General features: G+C 47.6%; 1 pseudogene; it reads left to right on the top strand.

Annotated features, from left to right (window-relative positions):
* The first annotated feature begins 6,485 nt into the window (after nucleotides 1-6,485).
* The window catches only part of LOC129631572 (liver carboxylesterase-like), a 32,398-nt pseudogene continuing 19,744 nt past the window's right edge, over nucleotides 6,486-19,139 (top strand).

The following is a 19,139-nucleotide window of genomic DNA, read 5'->3' on the forward strand; positions in this document are numbered from 1 at the left end:
GTGTGTGCTAGGCTTCATTCTAAGACTGTCCATCTCTTAAATACTTCAATCTTATTAAATTCTTAAGTGTGTTGCCTAAAGTTAAATTCTAAAATAACCAGGAGCTATTGTTGTACCTGTCACAGAGGAGGAGACTGAGCAGAGAGGTGATGTCACCTGGCAGGGACATAGGTGGGACAGGCACTCATGATGGCTGAGTGCAACATCCTCGCCCTCACCCCTACCGGGCACCATGTCATCTCATGATTGGTAATTTGTTCCTGGTGAGGCAGGTGCCAGGAAGTCTGGTCAGTGTCCTGCTCCCACCTGCTGAGCTCCAGGTCCCTCCTCAGCCCAGACCCCGCGTTCCCAGAGGAGGGCCCGCACTCACTCTTCTTGCAGGAGGGCCATCTGCAGGCCTTGCAGGTGCAGGAGCTGCCTGCCCGGGTGGGAAAGGCCAGCAGTGAGCAGGGGGGAAGGAGGAGCCACCGCAGACATCAGCAGGACCCCCTCCCCCTCCTCCTGGGTCAGCATCAGCGCTGGAGCTCCCAGCCCACTCAGGCAGATAGAGAAACCCCAGCTCCTTGCTCCAGGTCCCAGGAAAGTAAATCCCCTTCCCAGGGAAGGTCCCAGGCTCCAGACCCAGCCCAGGTTGACTAGTCTAGCTAGTCCCTGTCTAGCTGTCCCCTGATCCCTTGGGTGAGGACAAGAGGTACAGTCTGGAGCCTCCGTGCCCTGAGATTTAGAATGGAGGCCAAGGGCGCCTGAAATGCTCTCAGGAGCCGGGCTAGGAAGACATTTACGGAGAAGCAAGTGGCAGGGGTCCCTCTGCGATCAAACTCCACACACTCCCTTCTGCAGCCCTAGGGACCCTCTGTCACGTCCTGTGCCTGGGAAGCAGGCATCAGTAGGGCTCAATTCCAGGGGTCCCTCCCCCTTGGGGCAGGAGCACTTGGGGTCCATCAGGAGGAAAGGCGAGGTCCAAGGTCCAAAGCAGTGGTGAAGCAGACCCACTGGTCCGGTGGGAGGCCTTGGAGCCCAGAGCCAGGCCCGCGTTCGGAGGGGAGGGGCCCGCCGCAGAGGCCCCGCCCCCTGCTCCCTCCCCGCCCGCAGCGCCCGGGCCGAGCGCGCGGCTCCACTTGGGTGCCCGCTGGAGCCGAGGGCCCCTGTGCCCAGCGGTAAGCGCTGTCGCAGCCTCCCCGGCCTCCCGTCCCCGTGTTCGCCACGTGAGCAGCCACCTGTTCCCGGGCGTCTAGGAACAGGGCTCCCGTGTCCTCGCGGCTTCCCCGCCACAGACCCCGCGCCGCCGGCCTCCGGGTCGCCCTTGCCTGGAGCCAGTGAACCACCCCCGCCTCCCGCTCGCTGGTGTCCCGCTTGGCTGAGGCCGGGGAGTGGTGCCCCAGACCCAAGGTGAAGGTGACCCTCGCCACCATTTCCCCTTCCCCGGGGTCCGCAGGCATGGTCTGCCTCGGTCCCCACCACGGTCTTTTCGCTGCGGTTTTCCTGTAACGTCTCCTGTAACTGCTCCGCGACCCACATTTCCTTAGGCCTGTGGTCCTCACTTCCGTTTTCCTTTCCTGAAGAGACAATGGCGCGTTTCTCCAGGCGCCCCTTTGCCTCAGTTTTCCAGCGGCTTCCCTCAACTGTAACGGGGCCTCTGCACTCCAGCATGCAGGTTCCCTATAGGATATCCCCCCTGGTGGCAGGTAGACCTGGCATTCAGTAAGAAAGACCAGTGGGTATTACCCTGTCAGATTCCAGTACACACCCTGGAGTCTGTACCAAGCCCTGTTAATTGCTTTTGCTCTTTGAATTCTCACAGCAACCCTGAGGGAAATACTAGTTAGGATGGCCTTTCACAAAGGCAAAACTGTGAACAGTACAAGGAGGCTACTCAGGCAGGCTCACTGTGCTGGGAGGGGGTGCCCTACTTCTGTTTTTGTTTTTGTTTTTTCCACTTCCTCATGGAAAGTGAGAAAGCTTCTCTTTAGCCCAGAACTATGTCTTCAGCACTTCTCACTGTGTAAGGCTCAATCCTGGAAGTCACATGTGAGAAAGAAAAGAAATGTATATATGATGTTCTGGTTACCTACTGATTCTCTTTTTCACTAGTGGTCAAGGGTTTTTTTTTCCCCATATATGTAAGAAAAGTATATTAATTTCATATAATGTATGTAAGAATCATTGAAAAGAAAATGGTAAGGAAACCCTGAGGCAGGTGACAGCAGAAAGGGCAGGATCCTTCAGTATCTGTTAGGAGGACCCACAGTCTTGTTCATGGCCTTCTATCTCCAGGGTCAATGCCTCTTTTCCTGAATGGAGGGCAACCCTCTCAGAGGAACTGGTCACATGCTCACAGGGTTGATGTGGATGACACAGAACCCAGAGCTAAGCCTCCTGTCCCTACTTGATTGTCTGGAAGGAGGAAAATGGCTCCTATGTTAATAATAATAGTAAATAAATAGCTGACATTATAGATACTCACTAAACATATTATGACAGTCTGCATATATATTACATTCTTTCATCCTAAGAGCCAGACACTATTATTTTGTGCTTTAGAGCAGAGATGACTGAGGCACAGAGAGGTTATGTGACTAAGTGACACAGGTTGGACTGACACTCTTGCATGCTGACTGCAGCCTCCTACCCTCACCCCCCACAAGATACCCCCCACTATGTCATCCTAGGACAAGTGAGGACATGAAGCACTGAGGTGGCAATCAGAGCCCTCTGCATACTCGGTGAGCTCTCTGGCTTCATCCTCCCGTCTCTCCAGCCAGGAGCACAACTGGACTGTCTCTGAGCACCATTGCAGCTCTGAATAAGGAGAGGCAGGGTCAGCATCCAGTGGCACCATCATCAACACAGCATGGCAAGGCCAGGCGATGAGACAGTGTGGTTTAGATTCAGCCTTCTGACTATGGGCTATGTGACCTTAGGCAAGTTGCTTTACTTGTCAGTACTAGCAGTCACTCCAGACCATGCAGGTCCATTGAGTTTGCTCAAATGATGGTACAGTGACTTATTCTGTGGGGCTTATTGAAAGACATGCACAGGCCCTAGGGGCACTGGATAAGCAAGGTTCCTATCTGTCTGTGGCCTCACCCTGAGCATGGTTGCAAACCAATGAGCCTTTCTCCAGGGGCTTATTGGGAGCTGCATTAATGGCAGTGTGGATACAGAGATCATAATGGACGCTGTTCAGGTAGCCTGTGCTAGGAATCAAGCCACTGTCTCATTTATTCCCCCACATAGAAATGTCATCTTTTAGATTATTTGTTTACTTATTTATATTTGGCTGTTCTGGGCCTTCGTTGCCAAGTATGTGCTTTCTCTAGTTACAATGTGCAGGCTTCTCATTGCAGTGGTTTCTCTTGTGGGGGAGAACAGGCTCAAGAGTTGTGGCTCACAGGCTTAGATGCTCCGTGGCATGTGGGATCTTCCCAGATCAAGGATCCCACCCATGTCTCCTGCATTGGCAGGAGGATTCTTTACCACTGAACCACCAAGTGAAGTCTTATTAGCTTCTTTATAGGAAAGAGGAAATGGAATTCCAGAGTGTATCAGTCACTTGCCTCTGTCAGGAAGTGACAAGGTGCCTGTGAACAAGGATGCCTGACCCCCCCCCCCCCCCCAACCCATGCACTCAGCACAGGCTGGCTCTTCACAAAGAGCACCTGTAGGCAATCTGAGACCTGACTAATGAGCCACGTGACTCCCCTTTTTCTTGAACATCAAATAGCGATTCCCTCCGGCAACCGCCAGGGGGCGAAACACCGGAATTGATTACCAGTCTCTGGGGTCGCACAGAGTCGGACACGACTGAAGCGACTTAGCAGCAGCAGCAGCAGCAGCACTTAGCACATAGGACCCTGACAGGCTACAGTCCACAGAGTTGCAGGACTGAAGCCACTTAGCACACAAGCACCAGGCCCTTCAAACTGCAGAAAAGCCATCACCTTGCAGAGGAAGGTATGAAGTTCTCTATCTGGAACCAAGTCTCAGGTACGCTTGCTTTTGCTAGAAAAGAGACTGGAAAGTCCCTCCAAATCTAAATCACTTTGTGACTTTCAGGTAGCAAAGGGCTGAATTTTCAAGGAAGGGTGGACTTCAGCCTGACTTAGGGAGGAACTTTAAAAGATTCAGAGCCAAGTCAGCACAAGGAGCTCTCAGGGAAAACGGGTGTCTTGTCACTGGAACTGGCCAAGCCAAGACTGATGTTCCCTCTGGGAATGCCAAGCACAGCATCTCAGGCATGTTTGGTCTCACAGTGGGGCATTTGTAAAGTGTTTCCCGCCAGGCTCCTCTGTCCACAGATTTCTCAGGCAAGAATACTGGGGTGGGTTGCCATTTCCTCCTCCAGGGGATCTTCCGGAACCAGAGATCATATCCGTGTCTCCTGTGTCTTTTGTATTGCAGGAGGATTCCTTACCCACTGAGCCTTCAGGAAGACTAGATTATTAAAATATCTCATTAATGAAAGATAATCCACACACCAGGAAATTCATCTTTTTAAAAATTTGTTTTCTTCATTTTTGGCCACACCATGTGACATGTGAGATCTTAATTCTCCCACCAGCAATTGAGCCCACACCCGCTGCACAGCAAGCGTGGAGCCTTAACTACTGGATCTCCAGGGAAGTTCAAAATTCACCTTTTTAAGGCTTACAGTTCAGTGGTTTTTCAGTATATTCAGAGTTGTGCAACCATCACCACTATATAATCCCAGGACATCACCTCAAAGAGAAGCCTCTACCCAGTAGCACTCACACATCATTCCCTGCCCCCCAAACCCCAGGCATTCAGCAACCTTTGTACTACTTTCTTCCTCTATGGATTTGCTTAATCTGGACATTTCATATAAATAGAATCATACAATATCTGTCCTTTCATATCTGGCTTCTTTCATTAGCACAATATGCAATATTTTCAAGGTTCATCCCTCTTTAGCATGTACCAGTACTTCATTTTTTTTATGGCTCAATAATACTGCATTGTACAGACAGATATTATTTCATTTGTCCATTCATCAGTTCCTGGACATTTGGTTTTTTCTACTTTGGCCATTATAAATCGCTGCTACTTGTGTACAAGTTTTTGCTGGGACATATTTTCAACTATTGTTGGTATATACCTAGGAGTGGAATTGCTGGGTAATATGATGACTCTGTGTTCAATATTTTAGAAAAAATTTTTGCCACACCACATGGCATACAGGATCTTAGTTCCGTGACCAAGGATCAAACCCATTCCACGTGCAGTGGAGTCTTAGCCACTGGACAGCAGGGAAGTCCCTGTGTGTGATTTTTGAGGAACTGCCATACAGTATCCTAATGCAGTCATAACTATATTATAGGTGTTATTCCCCTTAACAATAGATCATGACTGCCTTTCCCTTTTAAGAAACAGAGGTGTGCATCACTAGATTGAGTGAAAGTGTTGCCTTAGCTGGCTGTACCAGTGTGTACTTAGAGAATGTCCCATTTACTGGACATATAATGATTCTATTAGATGGGCTTTGAGCATCTTCCTCTTTCCCCTAGAAGATAAGAGCACGGTCACAGGTGTACTCAGAGCACTCTGCATCCCTCTATTTTGTTGCTGCTACATTGCATTGCAACCCACCTATCACCTCTCCCTGCCTCTGTCTTATCTGTTATATGGTGATTCCTCCAGGAGAGGGATCATATCTTAGATTGTCTCCATAATACTTGGCATGCATGGTAAGTTGCTTCAGTCGTGTCCGACTCTTTGAGACCTTATGGACTGTAGCCTGCTGAGGCTCCTCTGTTTATGGGATTCTCCATGCCAGAATACTGGAGTCAGTGGCCATGCCCTCCTCCAGGGGATTTCCCGACCCAGTGATCAAACTGGCATCTCCCTCTCTAGCAGGTGGGTTCTTTGCCACTAGTGCCACCTGGAAAGATGAAAAACACTTAGCATAGAGCCAGGCATTTGGTAAATGTTTGGAGAATGAATGCATAAATGAAATAATGAATAAATGGAAGGAAGGGTGGAGGGATGGATGGATGAAAGAATAATTACAGCCCAAGATGATGGAGAGGTGGAGTCCCTTTACTGTAATAACATTCTCTCCAAAGATCGCTGGAGCTGTGCAGCAGGAGGCTGAGTCACTTGGCAGGAACACTGTAAACTTAATCTAGGCATCAGAAGGGTGACTGGATAAAATTCAAGATGCTTCCAAAATAAGAACATGGAACTCTGAAATAAGCCCCTTAATTCTCTAGCTGGGTGGCTATGGGGCTGGGTGTCGCTCTACAAGTTATCCAGTTGTTCTGAGGGCCCCAGACCAAAGGCTCCCCTTGTCTGAACGCCTCTGTCTGCTTGTTCCTGCCCTGGGAATCTCACAGAGCACTAAGCTTAGAGTCCAGGAAGGGAGACACACTTAGGAAACAAATTGAAGTGTCTGTGGCTACCTGTAATTGGAGAGGTAGGTCTGGGTTCTTGATTTACAAGAGGGTGAAATCTTGGTGGGTGTGGCTCACACACCCCAACCACCCTCAAGGAAGGGAGGCCAGTTTTTCTGTTATTGAGCTGCTGGGGTGGGAGCTTGCGGAGTGAGCTTGGGTCCCAGAGTGAAACAGCCCTCTGAGCAGGGCAGAGACCTGTGGACACAGGAGCAGCTGTCTTTCCACGATGTGGCTCTTTGCGCTGGTTCTGACCTCCATCTCTACTTTCACAGCTTGGGGTGAGTCCTCCTGAATGCAGATAGCCAGGGCTTCTTTGGAAATCCTTTTGGGGAACATGGGGGAGGAGATGTGCACGGGACAAAGTAGTGACAGGCCAGGCTCTGCAGCAGCACGGGCTCTGTGAACTTGGATGGGTAGCGCAGCTCGTGTTTCTCAGCAGGAGACACAGGGGACCGAGCACACCCTAGACTCGGCTGCGGGCCACCACTCCAGAGGAAGACAACAAGCTCACCTCCCACATCCCTCCAAGGACTTTGGCGAGCTCCTCCATGTCTTTCCCTCTTGATTGTTAATACAGATATGGAGCAGGTCCTTACCAGAATCCTGGAAGGGGTCTTTGTTTTTTTTGGCTAAGTCCTGTCTGACTCTTTTGCGACCCCATTGAGCCCGCCAGGCTCATCTCTCTATGGGATTTCGGAGGGAAGAATATTGGAATGCCTTGCTGTTTCCTTCTTCAGGGGATCTTCTGCACCCAGGGATGGAGCCCGCGTCTCCTGCACTGCAGGTGGAATCTTTCCACTGAGCCACCCAAGGAAGCCTTTACGAGAATATTAATACCGGCTCTGGAGACAGCGGTGTGGGTTGCCATCGCGGCTCAGCACTTAGTAGCTGTGTGTTCTTAGACAAGTTATGTCCCTTTTCTGGGCCTTGGTTTTGCATTTCGAAAATGGGGCTGACAACTGTGTGTACCTCAGTGGGCTGCTGTGAGTCGGAAATGGGCTGTTGCTTCTAAAGGGTGCCTGAAATAGAGAAAGTGAAAAAAGAGATAACGGAGCTGTTTTCAAAGACAGTGTATTAACAGAAAGTTTGGGGTATCCTGGGGCCCACAGATCAGGAGTGTGTATCTAAGTCCCTTCAGTCATGTCAGACTCTGTGAAACGCTATAGACTGTAGCCCTCCCGGCTCCTCTGTCATGGGATTCTCCAGGCAAGAATTCTGGAATGGGTTGCCATTTCCTACTCCGGGGGATCTTCCCAACCCAGCGGTTGAACCCACGTCTCTTACATCTACCTATATTGGCAAGTAGGGTAAGGAGCCAGAGAAGGCAATGGCACCCCACTCCAGTACTCTTGCCTGGAAAATCCCATGGACGGAGGAGCTTGGTGGGCTGCAGTCCATGGGGTCGCTAAGAGTCAGACACAACTGAGCGACTTCACTTCCGCTTTTCACTTTCATGCATTGGAGAAGGAAATGGCAACCCACTCCAGTGTTCTTGCCTGGAGAATCCCAGGGACGGGGGAGCCTGGTGGGCTGCCGTCTATGGGGTTGCACAGAGTCAGACACGACTGAAGCGACTTAGCAGCAGCAGCAGCTGCAGGCTAAGGAGCCAACTGCCACTGAAAAGACGATTAAGACACATTTCCCTGAAGAAGAGGGCATGGCCTTACCATGGTGGTGCAGGTTATGAAGACAGGGGTGGGTCTCTAGGCAGAGGCAATAAAAAGAAATTGGGATTAAGGCCTTTATCTTGGTCGCTGATGGCAAAGGCAGAGGTGAGACAGGATAAGCAGGTTTGGGAGTTCCAAGGTAGAAATGTCAGCAGGTTAGGGGGTGTGCACAGTTTTCAGGTATTTTGCAATGGAGTGATTGGGGCAGGGTGATAGTGACTCAATAGAGGGCCTGACTAAGAAGGGGATTGGGGTTCAGGCTACAGCAGGCTGGAAGGGGAAGTTTGTTCCTATCTCCAGGGATTGGTTAACTCTGGGAAGGGCAGTCCCCCCAGAATCAGCAAGGCTGCAGGTGTCAAAGCATAAGAATACAGAACATAGAGGACATGGTTAAGACAAGAATGTAGCAAGGGACCTCAGATGCATCTGCACCATTTTATAGATGGAAAAACTGAGGCTCAGGGAGGGAAATGTACATGCCAAGGTCAGCTGGAAAATCACATTGTGAATTCTCTCTGTCTCCTGAGTCCAGAGCTAGTGCTCTGGCCATCAGTGCTCTGACAGCCCAGCCTCCACTGGGTTTTGTCTTCCTCCTGGCTCTGTGACACTGTGAGAGGCCCAGAACCAAGGGGAAGCACTGAATAAGAAGCACATTAGAAGCTGATTATCCCCTTACAGCTGGTTTACCCGGGCAGGTCCATACAATTACCACCTTTAGAAAGTCCGTACTGGCTTCCTCCATTTCCTCGGTTACCTCATCTCTAAAATGGACATAATGGTGTCTCCCTAGCCAGGTTTTTCTGATTAGGGTCCCCACGTGGTACATAGCGAGTGCTCTATGCACAGACACGTAACACAAGTGTCAACCTCCGCTGTCACCATCATTGCCTGTGCCTCTCAACCCAACACCCACATTTTCACTCTTGCCAGTCGGGCGTCTGTCCACTTCATCTCTCTTGAAGGCTGTCTTTGGATGTGTCCATAAACCAGATCTGGGTTATTCTTCTCTGTTCTGGCCACACACTTTGAGACAGAGGTTGGCCTTTCGTCTGTATCTAAATTGGGAGGGAGAGAGCCTGGAAATCATTTCCTGTTAGGATGCAGGTGTTGAAGATAGACAAGAGAGGACTTGAGGGACAAGCATGAACAGGGGTCATACTAAGACCACCTGCCTCGTGAAAGTGCAGGATGTCCCCAAGCAGGAAGGACCAGGCCTGACCTGGCAAGTGCAAGAGACACATTTGAGCTCAGTGAGAAAAAACCGCCTGCTCACGGGAATGGGACACAGAATGTGACCCCAAGTCTCGCTCCCTGTGATGACCCTGCTCAGAGTCATCGGAAGGAGCCTCTTCAAGCTGATTGTCTCTCTCTTACTCCAGGACAGTTCTCTGTTGCTCTTACCCCCTAAATAATGCCAGAATGGTTGGCCTGGTATTTGGGACTCTCCCAGCCTTGAACCTTCCAGGATCATGCTCCACACCCATGACTCTTCCTGGAGTCATGACGAAGACCCATAGCTCTTCCTCAGGCAGGCCTTGTGCTTTGCTGTCTCAGAGCCTCCCCTCTGCACAATCTCGTCTCTCTTTATACCTTTATACCCTCTCTTCCACCACTGCAAGTCCCAGATGCGAGGTCACTGCTTCCATGAAGCCAGCAGTCAGAGGGCCTCACTCCCTCTTCTGTCTCCTATGGGACCTTAATCAGTAATTCTCCCAGGACAGGGACCACTTGTCCCCACAGGAGGGTCAGGTATGCGTGTGCTCATTCTCCACGTAAGGGCAGATGTCTGAGAATAGCAGCCGCCTCTTGCTCATCCTCTCATCCAACGTGCAGCTCACGGCCGGGATCCAGTGGGTGGTTGATTCCAGAGGCTCCTAAGTGTGGAGACTGAGTGCCATCTTCATTCCCAGCAGCTCTTCTTCATGCGTTTGTGTCTGATGTGATGCTGTTACACCTCCAATTGCAATTCATTCCTTCAGATATCCCTGTGAGTTAGGAAGGACAGTTAGCTTCACCCTCTCTCATATAAGAAGAAACTGAGGCTTAGAGAGTTGAGAGGACATTAAAGATCACGTGAGAAAGGTAACAAAATCCACGCAGACTCCAGTTCACCGTCACCACTGACGAGTCCTCACTTCCTCCCGATGTCCAGCAGGGCTGCCACCTTCGTCGCCTGTCGTGGACACCGCTCAGGGCAAAGTCCTGGGGAAACATGTCAGCTTAAAAGGATTTGCTCAGCCTGGGGCCGTTTTCCTGGGAGTCCCTTTTGCCAAGCCTCCTCTTGGATCCTTGAGGTTTGCTCCACCGCAGCCTGCAGAACCATGGACCTTCGTGAAGAATACCACCTCTCACCCTCCCATGTAAGTCAGGGGTGTGGCTTTTGCATTTTTCAGTGGGGATGTTAGTCTCAAAGGGATGCAGGAAGGAGCCAAGGCAGTCCTATGAGTGGCTCATACTTCGTCCTGGAATCTTCAAGATATTGCAGATCCTTATCAACCTTCCAGAACTCTCATAGCTTTCTAGAGCCCTTTATCCAACTAACATTTATTGAGCAACTTTCCCAGGTATCTTCTAGTTTCCTGGAATCCATTAGTGACCAGAACAAAGATCCCACCTTCATGGAGCTTGCACTGTAGCTGGGGCAGACAGATAGTAAGAACTATGCAAACTGAAACATAGATTATGTAATGTTTGATACATAGATTATGTAATATATCAGAATATGATAAGTGCTGTGGGAAAAAATAGAAAGTGGAGCAGGTGAAAGGTTTCAAAAGTAATGATTCTGTTAACCTAAAACAAGAAAACAACCAGATTTTTTCCAGCAGAACCAGGGGTTTATTTGAGAGCTGCAAAGAACTGCCATCGTGGATATGCAACTATGGCAAACCACATGCAAGTCAAATAAAACAAAGGATTTTCTCTTATAGAGGCCAACTGGAAGGTAGGAGGCACTGTTACAAACAAAAAGTCCATGGGAGGAAACTGGGAGTTTGTTATGTAGTGGCTTTTAACTGGCTGAGGAACGACAGTCTCTCATTGGCTGAGCTGTTGCCAAGGGAAGAGTTAATCTTTCTCATAGTAAAGTCCTGTCACTTCCAGCCAGAGGTGCCAAGTCTGTCTCTACCTAATGAAATCTGTATTGAGGTGAAGTGGTATGTTCCTGAGAACTGCCTCTCCTGATCTCTGCATTTTATTTTAGTGAGGTTTCCCTTTATTAATTTTCACAATTCTATTTATTTTCCTTCTTGAACTTCACCATAGTGGGGAGTAAGGTGGGTCAGGAGATGTGTGGGTGGTAGTGCTTTGGGGTGTTGATTGCACAAGTTCTCAGCTCCCAAGTGTGTCTTGCTCCCTTGGCATAAGCAGAACCATTGTTGATGTTTTCTGGTTAGCTGGCCAAGTTGGGTAAAGAAGACGCTCAGCTGCTTCCCAAGGCATCTCGGATGTCTGCAAGCTTTGAGTCACATATTATTTATCTCAGCAAGAGATTTCTAATTATTTCCAGGGCCCTGCGTCTTGCTACATTCTTTTCCTTTCTTCTCTTCTCTACTGTCCTTTCTCCCTTCCATCTTCCCTTTCTTTTAAAAAACGTTCATTCTTTTTCTTTCCTGATTACAAGTAGTAAGTAGTACATACTTATTACATAAAAGTGAGGGAACCTCCTTGGTAGTCCAGTGGCTAAGACTCCATGCTCCCAATGTAGAGGGCGTGGGCTCAATCCGTGGTCAGGGAACTAGATTCCAAGTGCCGCAACTACGAGTTCCTGTGCTGCAACTGAAAAATCCCACATGCCACGACGAAGACCTGGTGCAGCCAAATATTAATAAATAAAATTAAGTAATTTTTTTAAAGTGTGGAAGTACAGGTGAGTAAAGTTGAGAAAATGAAAACTACACAGTCCCACCACCTAGCAAGAACTGCTATTCATAGTTTAGATTCTATTTTTCCAGTCTTTTACCTGCTGCACACTTTCTCCCTTAAAATGGAATCACATAATTTTCCCTACCCATTTCTAGTGTGTGTGTGTGTTTCCCACATCAAAAAGCAATTCTTGCACACCATATGGTGCACAACAATTCGACTAATTCTGTCGGGGTTTTGCCAGAGATAGCATCAGATTCCATCCGTGAAGGGCTCAGTCCCACATAACCTCCCTCTACTTCAAATGCCAATTCCAAGTTGTCACCTGTGTGTCTGACCAACTGGCTATAATTCAGAAGTTCCTGTGACCCCCTTCCTGGGTTCTAGTAATTTACCAGAGCAGCTCACAGAACTCAACAAACTAGTTTCCCCACTAGATTACCAGTTCATTATGAAGGATATTGTAGGATACAAACCACAAGCCAAATGAAGAGATCCGTAAGGTGAGGTCCCTGACAGAGGACCCAGCACGGTGGCCACCTCCCTGATTGTCCAGAGGTTAAGAATCTGCCCTTCTACTGCAACGGATTCAATCCCTGGTCAGGGAAGTAAGATCTCACATGCCACACAATACAGAAAAAAAGCCTTCTGTTTTGCCAGGACAATCTCTGAACCTGTCTTTTTGAGTTTTCATGGAATCTTCATTATATGGGCATAGTGATTGAAATAATTGGTGATTCATTTCCCTCCATTCCATCTCCCCTTTCCAGAGTTCAGGAGGTTGTGATAGAAGGTTCCTACCCTCTAATTTTGTGATTTTTTTCTCTGGCAACCGGTTCCTGCTCTTAGGTATGGTCCACAAATCACCTCATTCACCCAATAGTAATACCACTCAGGAAATGACTGATACAAGGGTTTTAACAGCTATTCAGTGAAGCTGGCCGAAGATCAAATGCATATTTCTTCTTATATCACAGTATCATATTACACCATACAGATAACTTAGATGCCTGTTTTGTTCATGCAAGTATATCATGAACATCATTCTGTATCATTAAATATCACAATGTGATTTTTGGTCACTCTATTACATTTGGTATTGAATCACAATTTCTTTACTTCATCTCATATTTGAGATTCTTCATTGTTGTTGATGTTTTTGATAATATAAGTAGCACTCTGTTGAACATCTTATAGCTAAATCTTCCTGCATGTTCATAAGTATTTTTGGATTAAGTTCCAAGATATGATACTTTGGAGTTGGAATATTTTTAAAAATTTCCCTTCAGAAATATTCCAACTGCACCCATTTAACTAATATATGAAAACCTCCATTAGCTGAATTTTTGGCAATGCTTGGGGCAATTAAAAATGGCTTTTGGATACTGAACAGTCATTATAAAATTATTTTTTTATTCTGCATTGATTTGAATATTAGTGAGATTGACTCTGTTTCCCTATATTAAATGTTGAATTTCTTCTTTTATGAATACCATACCCCCTTGTCTTGGTCATATAGGGAAAGCTCCCCCAGGATGTAAATCAGGAGGTTCTCTTTGGAGCTCTGACTCTGCCACTTGACAGCTGTAATTAGTTCCCCAATTAGGGATCAAACTCGTGTCCCCTGCATTGGCAGGCAGATTCTTAATCACTGGACCACCAGGGAAGCCACATGTTGCATATTTTAGATATCCTGTGATGGCAACCTGTAGTTCCAGCCTGTGATGAGTTGCTGACAGAATTTTAGCATGTCCCTGCTGCAAAATCCTTACAGAAATCCTCCCCTCACTTACACCAGAGAGATTCGGGTCCAGAACAGGCAAGGCATTTGCCCAAGGAAACACAGCATATCAGGAAGAGGCAGGGCTAGGATGCAGTTCTAATGCTGCCCCACAAATATTTGACCCCTGATCTGTTGTAGACCCTAAATATCTGCCATTTGATTGATTTGTCCTGGTTTCTGGAAGTCTCCTGTTTCCCTGTGGGCAGAATATGGGCACTCTACAGCGGGCATCATACGGCACTGGTGTGGACCCAGGGATGCAGGAAATGGTCCTTTCTCACGCCCATCTTTTCTCCTTTGCTTTTCGCATCTCTTCTCTTCACAGCTATTTGTAAGGCCTCCCCGGACCGCCATTTTGCCTTTTTGCATTTATTTTTCTTGGGGATGGTCTTGCTCCCTGTCTCCTGTACAATGTCACAAACATCCGTCCATAGTTCATCAGGCACTCTGTCTATCAGATGTAGTCCCTTAAATCTATTTCTCACTTCCACTGTACAATCATGCAGGATTTGATTTAGATCATACCTGAATGGTCTATTGGATTTCCCCACTTTCTTCAATTTAAGTCTGAATTTGGCAATAAGGAGTTCATGATCTGAGCCACAGTCAGCTCCCAGTCTTGTTTTTGCTGACTGTATAGAACTTATCCATCTTTGGCTGCAAAAAATATAATCAAGCTGATTTTGGTGTTGGCCATCTGGTGATGTCCATGTGTAGAACCTTCTCTTGTGTTGTTGGAAGAGGGTGTTTGCTATGACCAGTGCGTTCTCTTGGCAACACTCTATTAGCCTTTGCCCTGCTTCATTCTGTACTCCAAGGCCAAATTTGCCTGTTATTCCAGGTGTTTCTTGATTCCAACTGTTGCATTCCAGTCCTCTATAATGAAAAGGACATATTTTTTGAGTGTTAGTTCTAAAAGGTCTTGTAGATCTTCGTAGAACTGTTCAACTTCAGCTTCTTCAGTGTTACTGGTCGGGGCATAGACTTGGATTACTGTGATATTGAATGGTTTGCCTTGGAAACAAATAGATCATTCTGTTGTTTTTGAGATTGCATCCAAGTACTGCATTTTGGACTCTTGTTGACTATGATAGCTACTCCATTTGTTCTAAGGAATTGCTGCCCACGGTAGCAGATGTAATGGTCATCTGAGTTAAATTCACCGATTTCAGTTCTATATTTTAGTTTACTGATTTCTAGAATGTTAACGTTCATTCTTGCCATCTCCTATTTGACCACTTCCAATTTGCCTTGATTCATGGACCTAACATTCCAGGTTCCTATGCACTATTGCTCTTTACAGCATTGGACCTTGCTTCTATCACCAGTCACATCCACAACTGGGTGTTGTTTTGCTTTGGCTCCGTCCCTTCATTATTTCTGGAGTTACTTCACTGATGTCCAGCAGCATATTGGGCACCTACTGATCTGGGGAGTTCATTTTTCAGTGTCCAATTTTTTTTTTGCCTTTTCATACTGTTCATGGGCTTCTCAAGGCAAGAATACTGAAATAGTTTGCCATTCCCTTCTCCAGTGGACCACATTTTGTCAGAACTCTCCACCATGACTCATCCATCTTTGGAGGCCCGACACAGCATGGCTTAGTTTCATCGAGTTAGACAAGGCGGTGGTCCATGTGATCAGGTTGGAGAGTTTTCTGTGATTGTGGTTTCAGTCTGTCTGCCCTCTGATGCCCTCTCTCGGTGCCTACTGTCTTACTGGGGTTTCTCTTACCTTGGAGGTGGGGAATCTCCTCATGGCCACTGCTCCTGACCTTGGGGTAAAAATAAAAAATGAAATGAAAAAGAAATGCAAAAAAGCAAAATGGCTGTCTGAGGAGACCTTACAAATAATTGTGAAAAGAAGAGAAGTGAAAAGCAAAGGAGAAGAGGAAAGATATACCTATTTGAATGCAGAGTTCCAAAGGATAGCAAGGAGAGATGAGAAACCTTCTTCAGTGATCAGTGCAAAGAAATAGAGGGAAATAGTAGAATGGGAAAGACTAGAGATCTCTTCAAGAAAATTAGAGACACCAAGGGAACATTTCATGCAAAGAAGGGCTCAATATAGGACAGAATTGGTATGGCCCTAACAGAAGCGGAAAATATTAAGAAGAGGTGGCAAGGATTCACAGAAGAACTGTACAAAAAAGATCTTCATGACCCAGATAATCATGATGGTGTGATCACTCACCTAGAGCCAAACATCCTGGAATGTGAAGTCAAGTGGGTCTTAGGAAGCATCACTACAAACAAATTTGGTGGAGGTGATGAAATTACAGTTGAGCTATTTCAAATCCTAAAAGATGATGCTATGAAAGTGCTACACTCAATATGCCAGCAAATTTGGAAAATTCAGCAGAGGCCGTAGGACTGGAAAAGGTCAGTTTTCATTCCAATCCCAAAGAAAGGCAATGCCAAAGAAAGCTCAAACTACCACACAATTGCACTCATCTCACACACTAGCAAAGTAATCCTCAAAATTCTCCAAGCCAGGCTTCAGCAATACATGAACCATGAACTTCCAGATGTTTAAGCCTGTTTTTGAAAAGGCAGAGGAACCAGAGATCAAATTGCCAACATCTGCTAAAAAGCAAGAGAGTTCCAGAAAAACATCTATTTTCGCTTTCTTGACTATGCCAAAGCCTTTGACTGTGTGGATCACAATAAACTGTGGAAAATTCTGAAAGAGATGGGAATACCAGACCACCAGACCTGTGTCTTGAGAAATTTGTATGCAGGTCAGGAAGCAATAGTTAGCACTGGACATGGAACAACAGACTGGTTCCAAGTAGGAAAAGGAGTACATCAAGGCTATATATTGTCACCGTGCTTATTTAACTTATATGCAGAGTACATCATGAGAAACGCTGGGCTGGATGAAGCACAAGCTGGAATCAAGATTGCTGGGAGAAATATCAATAACCTCAGATATGCAGATGGCACCACCCTTATGGCAGAAAGTGAAGAGGAACTAAAGAATCTCTTGAGGAAAGTGAAAGAGAAGAGTGAAAAAGTTGGCTTAAAGCTCAACTTTCAGAAAATGAAGATCATGGCATCCAGCCCCATCACTTCATGGCAAGTAGATGGGGAAACAGTGGAAACAGTGGCTGGCTTTATTTTTGGGGCTCCTAAATCACTGCAAATGGTGACTGCAGCCATGAAATTAAAAGACGCTTACTCCTTGGAAGGAAAGTTATGACCAACCTAGACAGCATATTCAAAAGCAGAGACATTACTTTGCCAACAAAGGTCTGTCTAGTCAAGGCTATGGTTTTTCCAGTGGTCATGTATAGATGTGAGAGATGGACTCTAAAGAAAGCTGATCACCAAAGAACTGATGCTTTTGAACTGTGGTGTTGGAGAAGACTCTTGAGTCCCTTGGACTGCAAGGAAATCCAACCAGTCCATCCTAAAGGAGATCAGTCCTGGGTGTTCACTGAAAGGACTGATGGTGAAGCTGAAACTCCAATATTTTGGCCACTTGATGCAAAGAACTGACTCATTTGAAAAGACCCTGATGCTGAGAAAGATAGAAGGCAGGCAGAGAAGGGGACAACAGAGGATGAGATGGTTGGATGGCATCACTGACTCAACGGATATGAGTTTGGGTAGACTCTGAGAGTTGGTGATGGACAGGGAGGCCTGGCTGAGAAGTCAGTGGCAACGTACTCCAGTACTTTTGCCTGGAAAAACCCATGGGCAGAGGAGCCTGGTAGGCTGCAGTCCATGGGGTCGCTAAGAGTCGGACACAACTGAGCGACTTCACTTTCATTTTTCACTTTCATGCATTGGAGAAGGAAATGGCAACCCACTCCAGTGTTCTTGCCTGGAGAATCCCAGGGACGGGGGACCCTGATGGCCTGCCATCTATGGGGTTGCACAGAGTCGGACATGACTGAAGTGACTTAGCAGCAGCAGCAGCAACAGGGAGGCCTGGCATGCTGCAGTCCATGGGGTTGCAAAGAGTTGGACACGACTGAGTGACTAAACTGAACTGAACACGCCCATCAGCACATAGGGCAGCCTCCTTCCTTGATCCCGAGCATTCCAGAGGCCTAGGGAGGGAAGAGGGTCAGGTCTGACTGTACGTGGTCCTGAGAAACCTTGTTGAGCCTGTGGATCCCCATCGCATGCCCCAGGTATGGTAAGAACAACTCTATTTACTGGCCTGAAGCTGCCAGCCCAAGGCCTTTGATGACCACAGGAGACATCTCCTTGGTCAGCTCTGATTGAACCTCAAGATTTCTTCTCTCTCCTTGCCCCTCGCAGGTGCTCCCAAGACCCAGTGGGGGCACAGTTGCTCTCGGATCTCTTTACCAACAGAAAGGAGAACATTAGTCTCACGTTTTCCGAAGACTGTCTTTACCTAAATATATACACCCCTGCTGACTTGACGAAGAGAAGCAGGCTGCCAGTAAGCGGTGGGAACCACTGGGCAAGGCTGGTGTAGACTGGAAGGGGATGAAGGCAGTGTTGGGTGGGGGGTGTCTTGGGCCAAGGGTCTTCTGGGGCCCCAGGGCTTTCTTGTGCACCACAGCCAAACCTGACATCAGGGAGCACAGGTTGCCCACACCTCTGTTTCCCCTCGGCCAGAGTAGGGCCCCTGGGGGAGATTGCTGCCCATCTGTAATGCACATTTTCATTTTTCTTGGGTCTCTCATGCTAATAGATGGACAAGAAGGATGACTCTTAATTGCTAGATTAGGAATCTGATACCCAGAGAGGGTAAAACATCATTTCCATAAAGTTAGAGCTGGAAGCAATCTCGGAGATAAGCCAACAAGCCAACCCTTCCTTTACAGACAGAGAAACTGAGGTCCAGTGAGGGGAAGGCGCGGTCACAGAGTAGGGTTGGCAGGACTGGAGCACGGGGCTCCCGGAACAGCGGGAGCGCTCTGACACGCGCTAGCACGGAGCCTGTGTGTGGCCTTTCCTCAGCACACAGAGGCCCTCTCTGACAGCTTCCTGTGACTTGGTGTCACAGCTTGGGGGGTAGAGCCTGGAGCAACAAAGATGTATTTTCCTTTGCCTTTGCCAGCTATCAAGATTTTCTTGTAGCTAAATTCACTTCCTGATTGTCTTTTGCCCAAGCTGATGGCCCAGTGAGTCAACATTTCCAAAATACATGGTGCCCAGATAGATGACCGACTTCTAGACTCAGGCTGGACTTTGGGGCAGGTCTGCTGGAAAAGGAGCGGTCACTGGGGGTATAGACAGGGGAGAGAACACCCAGCCATCGCCCAGGAACACCCCTGGCATGGTGTCCAGATGTAGAGAAAGGTGTCTGTGAACTTCTGACTAGAAGCTCAAAGAGGTGAGGATGACTGTTCATTCATTCATTTCCACTATTACATACTGAGTGTACCCATACACATAGCTAGAAGTGGGGGTTCGGAGAAGAGGGAAGGGA

Source organism: Bubalus kerabau, chromosome 17 (genome assembly GCF_029407905.1).
Source record: "Bubalus kerabau isolate K-KA32 ecotype Philippines breed swamp buffalo chromosome 17, PCC_UOA_SB_1v2, whole genome shotgun sequence".
Taxonomy (NCBI): domain Eukaryota; kingdom Metazoa; phylum Chordata; class Mammalia; order Artiodactyla; family Bovidae; genus Bubalus; species Bubalus kerabau.